The sequence below is a fragment of the Anopheles stephensi genome, chromosome 2 (assembly GCF_013141755.1).
Source record: "Anopheles stephensi strain Indian chromosome 2, UCI_ANSTEP_V1.0, whole genome shotgun sequence".
Lineage (NCBI taxonomy): Eukaryota > Metazoa > Arthropoda > Insecta > Diptera > Culicidae > Anopheles > Anopheles stephensi.
Window position 1 is genome coordinate 72,547,369 of NC_050202.1, and position 21,590 is coordinate 72,568,958.

The following is a 21,590-nucleotide window of genomic DNA, read 5'->3' on the forward strand; positions in this document are numbered from 1 at the left end:
AGATTTTCGCTTAAAGTAACTGACTGGAGAACTGGAGGTAGTTCATATCGTTCATAAAATTTCAAACATATTCAATACGTTCTTAAAATTCAAACAGTTCCTCTGAAAATACTTACCTCCTTTTTTGCTTATCAGGTGCTACAACTACTTCGCAACAATCCGGAATACCGCGCATGATCTAAGGCCGTAGTCTACCATACTATTATCCTAGCCGTTCTGGCGGACGCCATCACTCCAGCTCAATTTGGCACTACAACGCCTCCTCTGTCCGTGTAGACTGCCAAGATAGATTTGACGGGCTGGGTCGTTCGGTGTCATTCTCATGACGTGACTACCTACCTTAACCAGGGAAGTCTAATTCGCTGCACGATGGTGAGATCATCGTACAGCTCGTAGAGCTCGTCATTGTAATGGCTCCTCCATGGTCCTTCTATGCATAAGAAGCCAAAAATCCTTCTGAGCATCTTCCCCTCAAACACGGCTAAGGAGGCTTCCTCTATCTATTTCTAACCTTCTTAGTCGGTACAAGTACAACAATACAAAAAAGCAACCAATTTGTTTTATTCAAACTCTCCAACGTCAAGAAAAAAACTCTTGCCCTTGATCGAACTCTGTATATATTTAGTAAAGAAAATAAATATCCTTTTAATGCTACCTATCTTGTGGACTGAAAGCAACATAAGCACATTGCAATTTTGTGAGGTTAAAAATACACCAAACCCTCGAACTACGCGTGAAAGACACAATTATTTCACACATATGCTGTTTACCTACATTTGAAAAATAAAAACGCAACGCGCAATGTTCCACCGTCGAACGGAACGACCGAGGCCCCAATTTCACAGCTCTTAAATAAAGCAAACGATTACGTCTAATCCAAGCGGGCACAGATCGAGCATCGGCAGCAACTGCGGTGTATCAGTACCGCGCTGTAATAATCGCACATAACTCATTGCCAATCGATAATTGCTTTTCGCACTTCGAATATGGCCTCCGGGGGTAATGCGGCAAGCACCGGGAAGGTTTTACTTCTCGCGCTTGCATATATTTTTGGTAATAACATGTATACCGGGTTCCAATCCCACTGCTCCTTCAGTAGTGTTCGATGTGGGTATGATTAGAGTGGGCCCGCTCACACACACACACACACACCATCGGGAGCATAATTGTACATTTGCTGCCACATTATGCGGCACGTTGCCGGAGTTGTGCCGTTTGGCTTGAATTAATCGATCTCGTTGATCCTTTTCTCTCGCCCGTGGCGCAGCTGATCGGTATGTCTCTGTGTATTGCTGCTGGGTTTTTGTTGTGGAGCGGCCAGGAACAAGACCTGATCGGGTGGTCGTAGATGTTCTACCTCGTGTCCCTGGAAGGATGCTGTTCCGAGCTGCAGTGCGAAGTGCAGCGATCTCGCTCTGCTACGATCGGGCGTTAGCTCATGGCTCACGGCCATCCGTCTGGTGACGGAGATGGAAAGATTTTATCCAGCGAATGCGATGAAATGGCTTCACACAGCTAGCCCGAGCAGCCGGTAAGCCTCCGTTCAGTCGACGTTTCGGTTGCGATCAGTGCGCGTCTCAGTTAGGGGTTGCTGCTTGGCTTTCGCCTAGTCGTTGGAGAGTTGTCGTCGATTTGTTTGTGCTTCGGTTGTTCCGCTTCCTTTCACGTGCTTCGTGGTGTATTGATCGCTCGAATCAGCAAATCGGCGTGGTTAGTGTCGGCATTGGTCGACACCGACGAACCAGCCAGCCAGCCAGGCGGTGGTGGACACAAAAGTGATCACTGTTCACTGTGCGTTTTGCTGTGCGGACCGGATCGGTGCAGTATTAGAGCTGGCAGGACAGGCCACGCTTTAGACCCGGTTCCTTTTGGGCCGGGAGGTTAGAGAGCACGCCGTTCGGCAGGGTTCGTCTTCGGGTTTGCATTCGCACGCGCGTGCAGCGTTCGCTGAACTCGCCGTTGGACTTTCATCGTCTGGACAGTCAAGTTCGGGGTCCCCCCGAGTCACGATCACGCCTTGAACACGCAGACTCCGTTTTTTTTTTGCACATACCTTGCTCCATCCGACTCTGCCACCCGCACTGGACTTCCCAGCCCAGTCGATGCAGTCGTGAATATGAAAGTTTAAATCGAAATCCGGGCGACCGAATGGAAACAAAGAGCCATTCTCAAAGCCGGTAACCAGTTCAAGTGCGGGCAGCATCCATTCCGTTCGCGTAGGTGTTGAAGAACGGTCCCGAAAAGGAAACTGAACAACGCCGATGGACCAGCAGTGCAACGCGGGTCCCCAACAAACACGTGTTAGAAACTCGGACACTTCACCGTCCGTTGACGGTTATCGGCAAAAGGGGTGAACCGATGCGGATACTGCAAGGCGAAAGTGTACCGATGACTGGCTAAAAGACGACGACGTCGATCACAGCGGTTTTCCCCTGGGCGGTGGTGGTAAGTTCACGGGTGCATTAAGTGGTAGGGTCTGGTCCCTCAACCAGAAACAATTTCATTCATCTGTAAAGACAACCGGACGTTGGCTGCGGTCGGTCGGCTAAAAGCGTGGAAGGGGCTTACATGCTGATCAGGTGCAGTGGTCCGATGGGTAGCGGTAGCGTGACCTTTGCAGTGTTTAGTGTTTGGGATCAGATCGGAACTCGGTGTCCTGGGCTGGTGCTGGGCTGGGGTTGTTAAGCGCTGAGCGCGTTTAAATGATTAAGATCTCAGATAATCTGCACGTGCAAGCCATGGCTCGTGTAGAGGAACTCCGTCGAGGAAATGGTTGGAATGCTTCGGTGCTGTAAAATCGGTCGACCGGCTGTCCAGGGCTGTTTGCAATCCCAGGCAAACGTTTGTCGTGACGGGTGTACAAGAACATGTGTGGGTCAAACGCTTTAACTTTGAACGAACGGAACCAACGAAATGCCAACCTTGATCGTTGAATAGGGACTGTTTGAAATCGATTGCGGATTGTAATGAATGATAAATGCGTCTTTTCAATCCTTTGTTAATATGTTAATATTCAGTATAAGATAATCAACGTACTTGAGAAATTTCTAAAATAGGCGATTTAAAGGATCTACTGAATTGTCTACATTTCTTCAGGGAACATTTCCCACTGCACTTTTAAAGTCCTCTTGACATTAAATTTCTATTGCTCCAACTCAATTATTCGAATCATTACTTCCAACTAATCCCTCCATCATAAGACAGCTGTATTTTTGCACCCACTCTGCTATACGGAGCCTACGAGTCTCCCTATGACCGAATACCGCGGTCTGAAACCAAAGATCACATCCATCACATTCGGTAGCCCGGCCGGGGGTAGTCTTGCTGAAAAATGTTTTCATTTCACCGAGGGCGAACGAACTTCGTGGTGAAGTGAAAGGAACCTTAGAACGACCCACCATCATCAATCGACCCATCGGTGAAGCAATCCATTGACGCCCTCACAGTAACTTTTCCCTTTAATTTCTTTCTCGCTCTCTGTTTGCCTTCTCACTGCGCCCGTCACCGTTCGTGGTGCGTGTACCATGGTTTTTGCATGTCGGTGTAATGCCGATGTAACGACACTGGTTGTGCGCTGTTATGACATTTTATTGCCCGCCGGTTACAGTAGTGGCTGCGAGCATCGGGTCGAGCGAAAAAAAAGGAGGTGAGCAGGAACTGATGAAGCTTTCGCTGCCAGACATTAAAGTGTACACTTCGCCCAGTACTGTTGCCCGGTACACTTTCACCCTACCGGTGAAACGAGATCAAAGATCATGTGACAAAGTACAGACAAAATGCCTTCAACATGTGCGGCGATCGCGGGTGTAATTGTAAATTACATTTCATCATCATATGAGCTCTCCACCCGGCTGAGAGTAGTTGGTGGTCCCGGACGGTTCATGATGATTTAAGCGTTGGGAAGGAAGTAATGTACTTGGGCATTAACATTGTTAGCTGACAGCACTGGCCGCAGCCGGGAGGTTTTACCAAATCCCGATTTGCCCACCACGAAGAGCCAGGGTTCAGAGTAAGTCATCTGACCGTGTTTGTGCAAACCCTTGGTGGACGAGGTTCATTCGCAGTGAAATGGCAACTTCTCACATCGCGTGGTAGATGCTTGCGTACGCATGGCGTGGGAAATGCAAATTTCCCTAACGGCTCTATTGGGTGAGACGACAAAGCATCATTTTATTGCTGTTCCAGCAAGACCTAGAGGGGCCACGAATGAAGGGACCGTAATCTATGGTGGCTACACATGCAATTCGTCTGTTAGCGGTTAATGTGAGTTGTAAACTCTGGGCCGGTAAATATGGTTTTCTTGACTTGGGCTCCAAGGGATGTAATGATGGGCCTGAGGTTTAATTTTTTAATCTCCAACGCACACTATCCATCCACCATGCTCTGTGCAGGATTCAAACACGTTAACGATTTATAGCGCATTGTTCAGGGAAATTGCTTTCTTCCGTAAAAGATACTTCTATCTTGATGACCTTTGGGTGTTTGGCGCTATCAACTTGAGCTTCGGAAAGGTATTTTGAAGGTGTGATTTTCTTTTAAGAACTTGGAAAGCGGATACTTAACAATCTTTTTAAAAACTCGATCAAAAAGATCATCAACGGAAAAACGATCTAAATCTCATAAACGATCACGGGGGCTTGTCCATTCTCTGATTTCACCATTTAGACAGCTTCTGATCGTGCACCAGACAGCAATCTCTCTATCGCTCAAGATAATCCATCTTAATCGAACTCACAGCTGCATCACAAGCGCAGGCCACTGCAAACGCAAAACGATCTGTGAAAGGCCTTTAAAAACAAAACTCCTCCATCCGGCCGATCATTCCACTGGTACGGCTAGCTGCCGGGATTGATGGAGGTGGACTTTCAATTTAGCTAAACGAAGCAAAACAAAAGTAAAATGAAAGCTCCTGGCCACCGCGAGCTGGTTTCCGAGGCCGAGGGCCGTCCGGTGAAAGATGACTCATCAGATAACTCGATCAATTTCGCTTTCGCACACGAAACGTTCGGTACTGGCAAGATGCGCAAAACCATCTTACCGGAAGAAGCGTCACAATCGACTCGCAAATTGTGCAGTCGGAGCGTGCACAGTGGCCGGAGAGTCGAATCGGAGGTGCTCAGCTGGATGGAAATGCTGGCGGCTGGTTCATTGTGCACAAAGCTGGAAAAAGATGGGCGTCTTTCCGAACGTCTGCCCGGACGGAGACGGACGGTATCTGATTCCAGCCGTGAAAAATAACCAAACGAAAACGGGAAGGGAAAAATATATCTTCCAGTAGGACGGACTGCTCACCAAACTTCCTAAGCATAAACGGATTCGGTCAAGATGATAGCTTAAAGATGTTTCTTAAACTGTTGCTGTAGTTAAAACATCCATAGCTTGCATTAATAAGAGTATTAATTTTACTTCCCCTTAATACTAATCCAACAGAACAAACGCTTCTTCATTGCTCACGAACTCAACTCATTTCTCTGTCGATCGCCCACAGCGAAAGATAACGCTTCAAACAAAAAATGGGAAGAAGCTCAAGAAGAAAAAAAAACCTGCCCCGAAACCGGCGATCATCCGAGCGATCCGAATAATCCGAAAGCCACACGCTCACCCGAGGTAGACAAACGCAAATTAGAAACGACGTAATGGACGCCGGGAGATCGGTAACGGATACGGTTAGCTGCCGTACCATCCAGCGCACCATCCGTCCGACCACGGAGTCACGGAGCATCCATTAAGTTCCTGAAACCGTGCACGATCGCACATGGCGAAAGGTTGGCCGAATGGTACGGGGGCCCGAGGGCAACCTTGGACGGGTTTTTGCCGCATTCCGTGGCAAACTTCAAACGTGCCAAATGGAATCAGTGGCTTTGGCAGTTGAGTTGAGGAGCGAATCAAAAAAAAAAAAAAACTGCAGCCAAATGACCGTCCGTGGACGGAGTTCCGTGCCGTGTAATGTGTCGATAATAATTGCCCAAGTCCCGGTGTGTGTGTGTAGTTGGGCGTGAAAATGCACTGCTTTACTTTGAACTTGCTCGCCTCCGCTTCAGGAATCTTGAATGATGTGACGAATTGAGCTCAGTGATTGTAAAATATAAATTCGGTCGCGTTCGTGCCAGCTGAGCAACAGCTCTATCAGACGCGCTGCAAATACATTCTTTTCTCTTCAACGCCACATAAACAACGGTTAAAACGATTTTCCCCGTTTGTGGCTTTCGGGAGGCATTAAATAATTCGGAATTGATTTTTAAACCACCACCAAATGACGATATCTTCTGTTGGCTTCCGAAGCGCTTAAGCAATGGGAAAACGAAGATCTCGATCCTCTCTCAATCGCTGTACGTACAGCTAAGCCGACACTAATCTGTAGCTTCCGAGCGCGATTACAGCAACGGTACTCGACTCGACTCGGTGGCGTACTAAGGCGGATTGATGGCATCCACCACGGTGAAGAAGGTGGAAACAACACCAACAACGAAAAAAAAAACAATCCCTCAGAAAGCAAAGTAAACAAAACGGACAACGGGATCACAATCCCGGGGAAAATTAACTCATCCCCCGAATCGACGCAAGGTACAAAACATAATCTTCGATGTAATTCAGGCCCCATTACACGTTCACCGTGACACGTTAAGGTCGCCGGGTGTCGCTGCGATCCACCACCTCTACAAACCTCAATGCCTGGGAGGCGAAAGGCAAATTCTTCCGTGGCCCTTCGAGATGAGAACCGAAAAAAAAACGAAATATCTAAAAACCCGTAGCGTCTTGAGAGCAGGCGGGACGGCCCTAACACCGGTGTCGCACCCGGCGAAACGGTGCGGATCCGTGAACGGTCGGTTTGTAAATCGTGCTACATAAATCAACAGAAAGGGAGCGGACGCTTAGACTGTTAGAACGTTTTGGTTTTCCGTTCTCGCCGTTAAATCCACACGGACGGCGACATTCCGCTGTATTTCCCTTCCTGGGTTGCCTGTGTGTGTGTGCGAATATAGGTGGGTGGGATTTTCAACCGGTGGAAAACGATTGCCTAGCGAGCATGAGAAAATTGGATTCGATAGCAGCGGCAACGACACATGCTTTCGTGTCGTTTAGATTTGTTTCCCGCCGGTGATCTGCCTCGCCCAGTACCTCGGGACCCGTCCATTGTTGGGCGAGAGTTTCGCGGCGTTTCGAATGTGGCTCTAACCTCAAAACGTCAAACAGCGAACCCGGAGAACGGTGTTCTTGTCCACGACGACGCGCGTTCTGAGACGTTCTTGCGGACGGTCGTGCCTTCTTGAAGCTTGGTCGGAAAGGTGGGAAATAGGGGTACACAATCAGCTGCGCCCCCAAAACGAGCCTCCATTAGTGTTTTACCGGTCCGAACTATGTGCCGAACGGTCGTGACATTCCGCGAACCCTAGAAAGGGAATAATAGTTCCCCGTTTCGCTGTGCAGCTCGCAAAAACCGGACGCATTCGTCTATGGGGCCACCGGCACAGGCTTCATGCCGTGTTGGAAAGTTGTAGGTGCGCAAATCACGGCGACATTCGACGGTGCTCCGTACCACAGGGCAGGGCAACGATCTCGGAGAAGGTTTTCCGACCTGCTGCCGCTGTCCGTCGTGATGCACTCGGTGGGGGTTTCTTTTTCTTGTTCTTGCTGTCATCCTGTCCAATCCTCGATCCTCGAACCGGTGCAACGAATCCTTCTCCCGTACCCCGGGTACAAGTGGTTTTGGTCAAACGCTTTGTCAAACTCACATGTTAAACAGCACGGTGATTAATGTTTTGATATCCTGCCGTGATTTTGGTAGCTTCCATGTCCAGGTCCCTAGGTGCGTTTGCGGATATTGGGAGGAGAACGAAAGGCACAGTTATGATATATCATCCCACCAGGATATCAGACCGAACCGGGGTGGACAGGGCCGGTTGCAAATGTGTGTGACCCTTTGCCATCATCAATCATTGCGTGTGAAAGAAGCTGACCCTTCGTTAAGGACATTGAACCGGATGGGAGAAAGCGTTGCAATAATTTTCCCCGTTTGTTACCGTAGGAGGTTGTAGTGACTCTTGAAATTGTTTGTGTAACGTTGAAATTATCATAACAATATTTCAACTTTAGTATCGCTTGGTAAAACCGAAGGAAGACTTGTGTTATAACGGTTGGAAGAAAAACGAATATGAAATTTCAACCTCAAATATAGGCAAATCAATATATAGAGATTACATTGAAAAAAATCTCCTTTTGCATACAAACTATCTAAACATACAATGTCTGAGACGTGCTCTAGATGTATTTAATTTCTCTGAACGCACCTTCCAGCCCGGGCCTCGATCAACATTGAATAGCGCCCTAATACAGAAATTCCAATTGCAATTCGGATTGGAAGGAAGTGTAGTTCCATTGAGCTCAGCAGCACAATCGCTCTCGCGCCACTAATCGAATGTCATTCATCCAGAAAATAAATGTAAATGAGGCTCTATGTGAACCGAAGCCGGGTTGGTAGGGTTGGTGTGATTTCACCCCCCGGGCCAATGCACGGCTCGCAGACCCGTGTGGCCTTACGCACGTGCCCGTTAGCTTCGCTGTGGTCTAGGCCCAACCGTTGCACAGGGCGTCGGGCAAGAATCGCTTTGATCTTCTCGGCACCCGGGTGAATGGATTCTATTCATCACCTGCGTGACAAGCACAGATTTGACCTGTCATGCGGAGGCCCAAGTGCCAGCACACGGCACACACCACTCCATTGCGGTGAACTTTCGAACTATCAACCGACGGTGCGACTTTCCCGCAATGCCTAAGATGCACTCTCGCTTCCACGGCTGAGTTCTTTCTGTCTGCTGCACGGCTGTGTGGCCAGCCGCTGCGATCGAAGATAGACGATTCGCTACGGTAAGCCGAAGGCGCTTTACTGAACGATGCATCAACACCGGGCAAGAATAAGCAAGAACGCGGGGTGGTAAGCCGGCGATACTCGACGATGATGATGATGCTTTATCGTCATGCAAATGTATGTTCGAGTACGCGCCGTACAACGATGTAGATAAGCACAGCTTCACTGGACGGCGGCACGCAACGTCATCGTTTGGCCGTCGCTCAAGGCAGAAGTGCATCACGCCGCCATCGCGCTAGTGAGGCAGTTAGCGCGCATCGTCAAAATGTGCGAACGACAAGAAATTAGACAGGTCGCTGCGTGGTGGTTGTGCTGATGCGCGAACATCGTCCACACGGAATGTGTGAATGGCGGACGTGTGAACAAGTTGGTGAGAAAGCATGGTGGGATCATATTTTCCAACTTGAGGACACATATTTTGTATCAAATTTGCATTAAATGTTGTATCTGGAATACTTTCACTACTCAAAACATTATAAACATTCCAATAAGAATAGTCATCGATCGTTCTAGGCTTTGTATTATCCTGAAAATCTAAGTCTAAAGGATTTGTTTAAAAAATATCATCAAAGCAAAATGAATTTTGCAACAAGAAGTTAAGAAAGCGCAGACGGAAAAGAACATTTATAGTCCAAGTAACCCGGTTCAAATCGCATTCGAGCCGTCCCCTGTAGAGAGGACTTACTATCCAAGTACGTGAAACTAATAAGTCTGTTAAGCCATTATTTGGCCGGCATAATGAATGGGGTTAAGTCAAAAAGAAAAGTCCAAGCACTTAACTTTACTTCTTAGACATGGGCTCAGTCCGATCTTCTCATAGCTCGAGATAAGCTCCAGAGGACTCTAGGTTCTGTATGAGTGGAATGATTCTGGAGGAGTCAAAGATATGCCCAATGAGCTGTATCTATGATATCTCGTTTCTACAGTAACTTTGGCTGCGTCAGGGTCGGATTGGCTACTCATGTCATGAGAATCGGCACCGCACGACCAAGACAAAGCTTGTGTCTAATTTTGAGCAAAAGATTTCAAACAAAACACATTACTTACGCTCAAGATTCTTGTCCATCATCAATCCCGCTGTTCAACCGCCCAGCATAACCATAAGAAGCCACCACCTTTTTAGCTCGTAGGCAGCACCCTTCTCTCGCTTGGCAGCACGCCTTGACCGTACGGCGTCGTGTGTCGATGGCGCATGTACGCGAGTCTGTCACGCTTGGTGTCGAACGGTCCATCCAGCGCGACCTGCGCTCGCTCGTTCGGCTCGTTCGGGACTAATGTTTCACTTTAAACAAGACAAGAAGACAGAAGGTGTTAAAATGTGAATTAGATAATCACGCCACACCGGCAAGACGGAGGGGGGAGGAGAGGAACGGCACGAATTAATCAAACGCTCCTAGCCGGCTGGCTAGTCGCTTCGGCAAACACTTGCCCGTTCGCCACATTCGCACAGAAAGACGCATCCGTCGTCGTCGTCAGGGAGGATGGGCATCACGGGATCGTACACTGGTAGAGTTGCCACTTTACCACACACTCGAGACACTCGGGGGCTTCGGCGTGTCCGGCGATCGGTTCAACGGTGAAAGGCTTATCCCTAGCTGGCGGGTCGTCGGAACCATCGTCCCGGACGGGTCGCAGGCGTACCAGAGCATTGGAGGTACGGAATGGAAAGCACATTAAAAAAAAGGCGCAACGCAACACTCGCCAAACACAACGATCCCAGGCTTAGGGTTCAGATTACGCAAATTATCGCCGGTGGGAATGGTGGGCAAAAAAAAAGCGGGAAGAAAGCTCAATCGATTTTTTTATTGCTCTTATCGCTCACGCGTTTGCGCAATAGCTTATGGCTGGTAGATTCTTGTTTTTTGGTTGTTGTTGCGGTCAATAACAAAAGACCCACGACACGCAATGGGACAACTGATTCGATGGTGTTGCAATGTCGGTTTTCTGCTCATTATTCTCGACAAAAACATGAACAAAGCTGAAAATTCTGTTTTTGGATAAAAATGCTGTAACGATCAACGCACCCTTGGGCAGAGCTTTTTCCGCCTTACAATACCATAGTGCTAATATCGGACGGAAAACGAAACTGGAGGCCTGAAACATAATACCACAACACGTTGAGACGACAACCAAGCGGGCCAAATTCGTGCATCACCCTCGGGCGATCAAAGTTTGCACTTTGCCAAAGATGCGCCTCATACTGCATGCAGGAAGGCACCGTCACCAACACCACCATCACCGGATCGTACCAATTTTGCATAATAATTTAAGCACCCCAAAATGACGTTCTTTCGACCATCCTTGGCATGCAGCATTCCCCCGTTTCGCTACGGGAACCTCACCTGTCATTATAAGCGACAACGAACCCGACCGGGCTTCGCTCGAGAGCATGAACGACGGAAGATTAAATTGTCCCGGAAGCGGCCACCATTCTTCACCGTGTCCGTGCTGTCATGCTAAGAACGTCAGGCGAACGTTGGCGCCTCCCGCCTTTTGACGGGCATGAGAATAAACACCGAGCTCTCGGCAAAGCTGATTGTGTGACTCAAACTACTTGATGCTACTCCTGCTAGGAATGATATCAAAACATCCAACAAACAACCAAAACCATTTGCAACTCGTTCGAACCCGTCCGTGGTCAATTTCCTGCCGGCCTGATTACAGCGACGCGCTTGTTAGCACACCACTTACAATCAAGGGCTGAAATGATTATCAAAACTGATGTAATTTGTCAGGCCAGGGGGCAGAACGAGCGCGGGCTGCAATAAATCCTTCACGACCCCTTGTGCCGGTTGGGGCGTTAAAACATGGACCGGAGGTGACAGAGCACGCCAACCGCAGGAATCAATTTTTGGTGTACACGAAGCGAGCGTCGAATGCCGATTAACGAAAACAAAAAGGAAGGGACACACGGTGCGAAAAACCCGAACCACAACGAATGGGATGTGAGAAAGAGCAGCAACAACAAAAAATGCATATTACGATCATTAAAATTTTTCCCATTTTAAAGTGATGGATACGGGATAGGTTGAGGTGAACCATGCGCGGTCCACAATGCAATCGTTGAATGGCACGAATGTCCACCGTGCCGGTGAAAACTGTGAGCATGAAAACAGCCCGCTCGTGATAATCGGAAAGATGCAGCGAAACGGGCACGGCTCTGGCACCACCGCGGAACCGCATTCGTGCACCTATTAACGCGATAATTTTACACATGAATATTGCATTAAATTTTAATAAATTAAATTAACCCGCTACTGGCGTTTGTTTGGCGTCGGTTTCCCCCACCCTGCTTATTTATCATTTCATCACCACAACAACAACAAAAAAAAACCGTTCCTGCCGTCCTGGCGTCACGGCGGGCTTACGCTGCTGCGGGCACACGTCTGCATGGTCAACTGTACCACTGTGGAAGGTGCAAACCGTGCTGCTGCCGATCTAACAGCCGAAAACCCATTTTGTATCTTCTGCTCGGGGAGTTGGCGGGGAACCCGTCAAGCCATTTGTTTGACCGGGAGATTGGATTTCTGATGCCAGTGTGGGATGGCTATGGTTGGTTGGTGTGCTTGTTTGTTTTCATTATAACAAAAATGGGGGTTCGATTGGTGTCCTGGGTGTTCGCTGAAGCTGTGGCCAATGCCTCTGTTTGGCTTTCGGTGGTTGATTGGGCGCCGAAACCATTGTGTCTCACAGTGGGTATTTGGGAAGGAATGGCTGGATAAAACTATCGTTTATTACGGATGGTTGAATTCCTAAGTGTTCTTATCGTGTTATGATAAACTTCGATTTACAAATTGATACAGACAAGCTACAAAAGCCCTGAGTGAGTCTGATTTTGAGGCTTATACGAAATATGATTTCTATCACGGAAAAATTAGACTGTCCAAAGGAACTTCAGAGGTTTGACTTATATTTTATATTATTTAGGAATCTGTCAATTTTTCTTATATTTAAAGTTTAACTTTAACACGATCTATTTTTTTTCAAAATTTATCCCACTAAACACCCAATGTGCCTCTGATACCCTGTTTGGCGTGTGGCTTGCATAGAAAAGGTCTCGTGAAAAAGAACCCCCTCACATTAGCGTCTTTTTTTTCAGATAGCGGCCAGCTTTCTTGAGCGCCAAAATCCTAACCCCCTTTCTAATCCCGATCGCGCACACAAACACTCTCACACGGCATCTTGAAAGCCGGCCCAGCATGGCCGGCTAGTAGGAAATCAAGAAATAAAATGGATTAAAATTAATTAATGCCATTAAAAGAATCACGCCGAGTGGCGCTTAGTGTTTTCGGGTCGGGAGAGGATGGTGGTTTCGCTTTGATGCTTCCCGAAACGGGCCAGAGCGTGGTCGTGGTTCAGCGCGAATGGTTTTTTTCCCCCCACGTATGGTGCCCATACCACACCAGGTGGTGTACTGCAGCGTAAGGCGATATGGGTAAACTGCATTTGCATGTCGGGCGGCAGCAGCACGGGCCGCCATGGCACGGCGTTCGTGCACAAACAATAAAGCTAACTAATAATAAAATCGTTTGCAGTTAAGGTGTACAACAATCCGAACAGAGGCGGTGAGCCAGAAACCAAAAAAAGCGGGACGCTTGGTATGGTTTTGTTTTCAAATTTCGTTGTCGAGTGTCAGCCCCGAGCTGGATACACAAAAAACTAACGAAACGAAAGGGATGAGAAAGGAAAGAACCCGTTCCAATCAGCATGGGCCGTGATTAGAATGTAGGTTTTTTGGAGGCTTTCTGAGGTTCTTCGTCTCGTTCCAGACGTTTAATTGGATGGCAAGAACATCTGCCGACCTACATCTGCCGGTGTCTGGTGGTGTTTGTGGCAGCTGGTGCTGAGCTGGCTCGAGCTGGCGAAGGGAAGCCTTTCCGGAGCCCATGAGACGCATCGGGGATGATTCATCAACCGATTGTCCTAACCTTGGGGTACGGTTTCACTGGTCGGCTGGTCGGGACGTCTCAGAAGCCTTTTCAAGTTGGATGGCATGAGTTTCAAGACGACGTTCTTGGGAGTGTACGTTCTTCTAAGACACTGGCAGAATATGAGTCAAAAGCAAATCGAACAAGAGAGTTCAAGGATGGGATGTATAATAGTAACAAGTTTTTGGAGCAACATTGACATAATTTTTAAACAATTCTTTAGCATTTATGGCATTTTTTCTGCTTCTAAAGAGAGTTCTTTGTGCTCTTTTATGATGTTCTCACACCCTCAACAAGTTAAACAAACTGAAGGCAAACAAATTTAAAATTTATAGTTAAACATTCAACCAACAAAAGCTGGCTGGAAGCAGGAAAACATTTACGTTTTCTTTTTAAATGACCTTTTTTAACGAGCAAAAACAGACGCTTTTCAACAGCAAACATAACAATAAACATATGCGATCCAACAACTTTTCGTACCACACACAACGTACAATCGATCGTTCGGCAACCGCTGGCTAAGGTTGGCTTATTCTCACACGCCAGCCCGATCGAATGTGTCAATCGCAATTAGTGTCATTTATGCTGATGCGATCGGTTTCAAAAGTGGGTCTTACGTACCGGGGAAAAAGGACAGACACTTTGCAGGAAACCGACCGAACTACAACAGCCTCAGCAAAGTGTAACAATTTCTCAATACAAACAGCACAGATAATAAGACAGCATCACTGCCGAAAGCCAACCAAACACACCAAAAGCTTTGGCCAGCCACCGGTTGACATTTGTGGTCGATATTCTGCCGGTGGCCGGTGGTTGCAATCAGGGCACAGGGCCATGTATTCCCAGCCACGGCTCCTACTCACACTGGGGAGATGGCTGTTGTGCGGAGATAAACTCTGCGACGGAGATTTGTCTACTCGTCTGTTGACATATTAGCGCTAAGAAGCGTATCCTATTACATCGCGCCACCTCCGAGAGCACTCGACAACGTTGTTTTATGCACTCGGCGAGGACGCACGGTGCCGTTTGGCGCTTTTGCACTCGGCGCTGCAAACGAACCGTTCCTTCATTTCCGCGATGTTTGCCGATTTTTGTTGCTGGCAAAACCCGTTTACCGGACCAATCTCGAATGGTCCAGGTTTCCACGGTGGGGTTGTGTACGGTCGGCACGGTAATTAAACACAAAATTATGACAAGCGCAAATATAAAGCGCGTACCATGGCCTGGAACGGTAGAAGATACTGAGTGAGTGAGAGAAATGTAATGATGGTCCCGAACCCGAACCCGAACTGGAACTGTACAGGTGTTGGGGAATCACACTAATTGAAAGTGTAACGTAAACTGCGGGAAGCTTCTAGCGCTTCATGTGAGATAAGTCAGATAAGTTTGCGAAAATTGTGTACCTTGGTTGCTGCACTTATCGAACTGAGAGTGAATTTTAAACAAGCGGATACTAACGATTAAGAATTTTGATTATTATTACTATTATTATTATTATCATTATTATTATTAAAAATTGTTAAGCTTAAATTATTGTTAAGAAATAAGCAATAAAAATTAAGAAAGTATAACAATTAAAAATGTTCTTAGGTAATTTGCCTTAAGACAATAAAACTTATTAAACAAAAAGTTGAATAGTCTGACAAGCATCCCCCATTTCCAAATTTTGAAAAAAATCACAAATAATTCTATAAAATTAAGGAGAAAAGGTAAAATATAGATAGAACATTTTAATTAGAAATACTTAACGACGTAATAGATAAATTTTGACCTATCACTATAGACCAAGACAAAAAATTGGCTAAAAATTAAAGAGTCCGCGGATAAAACCTTTAATCATATATTATTTCTTAAAATCCTTCAACTTAATGCCTTTGAAAAATCATTTAAGTAATAATTAATAAATGAGCATAAATCGTAAACAAATGGGTCATTTGTTAACTCTTAAACTAGATTAACATATGAACAGATTTCCTTAAAAAATGGATAGGAGATCGATTTAAAGAAGCCATTTATAATTTATAGAAATAAGCTTAGTTTACAAAAAGGATGGAAGTATGTTCTGTCTTCAATTATAGCTGCGAATCATCCCGAAAGTCGGAGTTGACATTAATAACTCGAAACTTTTCAACGTTAAGGAACATAAAATTCTTCTTCTGGTTAATCGAGCAACATCATGACGCGTAGGTACGTAGAACAGTTTATAATCCAGAAAACAAAAAAAAACAATGGTGGCGCTATAAAAACTGTAAGCAGTGTATTTTTTGAATTACAAATATTCTTTCTCTTCCATCACGAGCATTCACTAAGTGGGTTCAAAGGCTATTTAAACGAGTAAGATTAATGGTATCGTTCACTTTTTTCTGCTCATTACTTGAGAGTGGATGTGTGCCTTAGTTCTTCCAAGAATTAATTTCCTTACTGTGCCATCCTCAGCACGAGTGTATTACATTGAAATTTCACCCTTTATACGCGCTCAAAAGATAACCTAACAATACCAAGCCGAGCTTGTGTACAATGCAGCTGCACTCGTAATGTGATAATAATTACCAACCGGGTTCATTTGTCAACCGTTTTGACCATTTCCCAAAGGGACAACTTGCACCAGCGGCAGTGCTGTTTTCGGCTGGTCCAACACTTTTACGTTCATGCAGCTTCCTGTTTCGAATTAATCAAATTTCGGCCAACGTAAATCATGGCAAACGCCTCGAGGGGATGGGATCGGAACGACGGTTCGCTTGATAATTGCTGCTGGGACGGAGAAAATTGGTCAACCAGCGTGTTTTAGACTCATCAGTGATGAGCGGGGAACCACTCATCATCATCGGTGACCGTAAGAAACCGTCAACACACCCACCCTTTATGGGTGCCTGTGTGATTTTCCTCCAAATGCAATCACCAGCACTGAACTGATCGCATGGTGCTCCTACCTTTTAATCAAATTAAATTATCGACTTTCATGAGGGCAATTAATAACTGCACTGGCGGGCTGCACTTTGCTCCTGCCGGCAAACAGGCGGCGTTCGACGCCGGGACTAAAGACTCGGCAAGTTGCCCAGCAACCACTGCTAACCACACGATGCATGCGGTGGCTCCCTTCGTCCGTGCGTTCGTTCGACATGGTAAAAATGCTCCGAGACCGTCGCCGTCGCCCGAGCTGATGACTAGGGGCCGGCAATCAGGTCGGGTCTTTAAATCAATTCACCCCTGCAATCAAGCCGATATGCACACCCACCCATCGATGACAGTGAAAAGGGGGGCAGTGAAGAAAGCTGTCGCGTTCAAAAAAAGCTCGCGTTTTGTCCCTTACACGGTGCCCAACCCAGCAACGGAGCGTTTAGCCAGCGGACGACAGACGGACGATCAGTTTGCCCCTGTGGCAGCCGCCTTTCAACGGGTAACAAAACGGTCCAAGCGTCTAACATGGTTGCGGCAAACATGTGTAAACAGTTTGTTAGTTTTATTAATCACCCCACTGTTGACGGTAATGGTGGTGGAGCAAAGACAAAGGAAAAGCTATCAGGGAGCCATTTTGCTGTTGCAATTGCACGTGGACCTCCCGCGTGCTTGGGTGACTTGGGACAGCCATTCAAAGTTCTTGACGATGGGGATGGAAAAGATTTTCAATTTGTCACTGGCTGTAATGGCTTTAAGCGTACCGTTTTAAGGCTATGATTCGGTCAACCTTCGATCATTCTCCATAGGTGGCATCGATCGATTGTCATGTCTGACTCATTTCAAGGTACGATCGTGTCTAGATCGGAGAGTTCTAATCCCTAGGGTTTATCTTATCTTCCTTCTTATATAAAAAAAAACTATTTTTAAACCATTTTTCCTGATCATTGCTAAGATTTTCGTCCGCTTATCCCGCCCATAATGACATCGATGCACTCCAAATCGTTTGCATTAAACCGACCCATTTGCCGATCACCCACTCGAGGTAGCAATTTCCTTGGTCTCTCGTTAGTAAAATAATGCACTCCAGATAAGTGATTGCAGCTGGCAACAGGTAATATTTCTAGTGATAGTTTTCCCCGCTCGTGGTCTTGTACGCGGTCCACTACAACAGCGTGTTGGAGCCGTTTCTTCCGCGAACGTGCGAGGTTCCACCGAGCGAGGTTAATTGAATTGCATTTGTATGATCCACTTTGACAGTCGGCCAAAAGCCGTTTAGGTAATGGAAAGTGTGTAGTGTTAAGCGTAACTTTGCTTGCACCGTTTTTCATTTGTCTCTTGTTGGTTGGAGGTTCGAACACCGTTGGCAAAATGTTTGGTTGGGTCTAGAGTGTAACCATGGTTATGATTAATCCCTGGAGTGATTGGTGCTTACAGGAGTGATAATAGTTTTTTTTATAGGAAAAGTGAAGCAGAGATCAACTGCACCAAGATATTCAAATGGGTATCGTGTTGTACTTGTTAAGCATTTTATATAATAATCTTTATTAGGGTACTCGTCCATTTAAATAATTTATAAAATAAATTGTCTAATTGGAATTTTTTAATAACTTCCCATTTCCCATCCCAAAATAAATAAAACGCTACGATTAACCACACTTAACACATTGTTGTACCCTCGTGGAAACATCTAATTGACGCGTTCCAAAAAACGGTGTCCAGATTCCGGAGCGATACATACGGTGGGGCCGGGCAGTCGGCGGCCAGGCACCAGAAACCTGCCATGACTACACGCGCCAGGAATGCCGCAACCAGCGTGCAAATGGCTGGATGCATTACACGCCGCACAGCACGCGGAATTGCTCTTCGGCGCCCATGACGCTAATGGCGCCAGTCCGGGGACGGCTAAAAATTGTAATCATATCAATGATTAATCTTACTTTTCGCACCGTTAATGCTTACACACACACACCCGCGGACTCGCTTCATTTCCTGCGACCGCTCAGGAATTCCGGCCCACCGAAACCTGCGCAATCACTTTCGCGGTATGCGCAGCGAGCACGAGCCACCCGTGGGCGAGCACTTGGGGGAGTTCGTGGAGTTGGGTCCTTTTCCAATATTTATCGCCACAATTTGATACCCCAAATGCGCATCTTTCGCAAGCGGGCGTGCGCATAAAATGTAACCATTAAGGCAAAACATCGTCCGACATGGTTGCGCGGCAATGGACGAAAATAAACCGACGGATAATTTTGAAATATTTGCAAAATTGATTGCAAGAATGCCGGATTCGATACGGGTCGCTGTGGGGTCCCCCTCGGATGACACGTTGATGCCTCAATTCACACACACACACTGGTCCGTGGACCCTGGAGCTGGGGTCCAACCTGGGTAACTTTTATTGCCAGTTTATTTACGGTTCTTTACCGGCTCGAGTTGATGCGTGTGGACCCCACAGAGTGCGATGTGGGCTACCGCATACGAGCGAGCTGGCCAACTTGGGCGAGCCGAAGGGTTTTTGTTGGCTTTACCCCGGATAGTGTGGTGTGCCCCGGGATTATTATCATTTTCGATTCCTATGCTCCGTTCGTACACGGTTCCATAAATCCTTTATTTTTGCAAGATTAACCTTTCCGGCGTACCACGCGATTTCTTGGTGGACCCCGTTTCCCTAACGGGAGTTTCGGTTCATAATGCTGCATACGCTGGGGTTTATTTTTTTATTTCTATATATCATTTGTTGTTAACATACGATTTTATTTCTTTCTTTCCCTTGTCTCCTGCCCAAATGCCGCTCTAATCGTGTGAACTACTTTCACCGGCCGATTTTGCCGGTAGGATACCGGTAGTGGCACGTAAATAATATCTCGGCGTGCCGCGTGCAGAGGATTAGGAGCGTTTTGGTTGCTTTTTATTTTTCCCCACATTGGTAGCAGTACCGGCGGACAATCGGACCGGTTCGAGTGCCTTGGTCCTGTCGGTGTCACGGTGTGAACAATAATTTTGTTATTTATTAGGTAGGTAAAACAGTATCAAAATCATTCGACCGAATGGATCGTACGAAGGCGTTGAAAAGCTTCATCCATCGAAATCGGTTGGATGGAAATGTTATCTCTTTGCCTAGGGTCCGGGCCCGGGCATGCAGACCGATTCAACGCATTGCTCACGCCGCATGGGATATATTTGCATTTAAATGGGATTTCTAGCCGTTGACAACCTCATAAGAGCGTTGGTAAACATATGTTTCTGCGGTGGACGTGTGTGGTGTAGTGTTTGTTTGTTTGTTGATCTACACATAATGCTCTTAACGGTCGCGTGGATTACAACGGCGGGAAGCTACAGGGATTAGCAGAATGAATGCGTTATTTGCTGTTTGTTGTGACGAGCAAAGTCCTGCAGCGAACTAAAACTGTGCTTTTTTACACAGTTAAAGTCACACAAACGCACCAATATTATTCACCACAAAAGTAGGATAATAAATGCACATTTTGTTTGGGTTCTTCACAACAGAACCCACCACTGCCATACTTTCCATTTTGCTTCATGGTTCCAATTGCAACCCATTAATGCATCATTCCCAGACCAAACCATAATTCACTGTGACGCTCATTGTTTTTATCGCACACACACACATTGTACCCCTCGCGCATGTCGGCCATCCCGGATAATGTGTTTACTCAACGTCCGGGCCGGGTAAGGTCCTGGGCGAGTAACGAAACAATTCACCCAAAGACTCCAAATTACTGCACATTGCCGGCCATTAAACGCTCGTAACGAACAAAACTGTCTCATTAGTGCATATCAACACCGCGGTGTCTTACTCAAGCCAACCAACAACCAACCAAATGTGCGTTCGCCTGGTTCCCGCTGGAGAGCGCTGGATAATTTCGGCTTCTCGGTGCAGACCTCAAATTACAGAAACATAACCGAAACATGGTGCTGTTTTAACGCGCGAGCGACGTGCGCATGCCAGCCACGGTGAAGGAGATTGTCCACTTCACCTGATGGTAGACCATCTGAACGGTTCGGGAGTGTCTGTTTCGTCTTTGCAGTTCGTCCGTTTGCTTTCGATGAATCCCGCACGGTGACGGTTATCCAACCGTGGCAATAGTGTACTGCGACTGCGTCGTCGAAGGTGGCATCAGCGAGCGGTAATTAGCCGGAGCGATCCTCAAGAATCGCCACCGGTGGTCGGCTTGATGTCGGTTAGGTACCGTGATAGCGGTGCGAGGTAGCGGCCCAGAGGAGGGGCTGGTGATGAATTGTGCATCATTTTCGATTTTCACCGAGGCCTACTGAACTGGGTAGGCTTTTTTGCACGAATGACGCCACGATCACTCGTACCCGGGACTGCGTCATCTCACCTTCCGGCAGGGAGCAGGAAGCAGGCTCGGAGGAGTGGGGTTGAGAAGAAGGGTTCGAGTGGTTGGGAATGCGTACGCCACGAAAGCTTTCATAACATCTGAGACTGGGGTGAGTGAGGCCGACTCCCAACGGGTCAGCGTCAGCATCCGTGCGTAGAGAGACTGCCGCCGTCGAGAGAAAGCTCTTAATGTACCACTTTGAGTGGAAAGAAGTTTGACGATGCTCGTGTTGCGTTGTGAGGCATAGGTGGACAGCATAAAATGAGAGTGTCCAGTAAAACTGTTTTGCGGCGATCGTGCTTCCACGGAGAGAAAAACAACCAGACACAAGCTCAGCTCTAGCTGAAAGATCTATCCCCCAAGCGCTTTGCTTTTTTTAACCTAAAACTCTGAGAACTTTCCTGAGGACTCTGACGAAAAATCGAACATTTTTCATTTTCTTAATTTTTTCAAGCTCCAAATATTTTCATGCGGAACTACCCCCCGAACAAAATTCACCCCTTCACGCTCCATCAAACAGTGAGTGAGCAGCTGGCA

General features: G+C 46.9%; 1 protein-coding gene across 1 annotated transcript in view; it reads left to right on the top strand.

The window, feature by feature from the left end:
- Window positions 1–1,621: 1,621 nt before the first annotated feature.
- LOC118507149 (ras-related and estrogen-regulated growth inhibitor-like) overlaps window positions 1,622–21,590 on the top strand; it is a 41,880-nt gene continuing 21,911 nt past the window's right edge. Inside the window, exon 1 of the mRNA XM_036045186.1 lies at window positions 1,622–2,445. The gene's annotated coding sequence lies outside the window, so the exon portion shown is untranslated. The remainder of the gene's footprint in view (window positions 2,446–21,590) is intronic.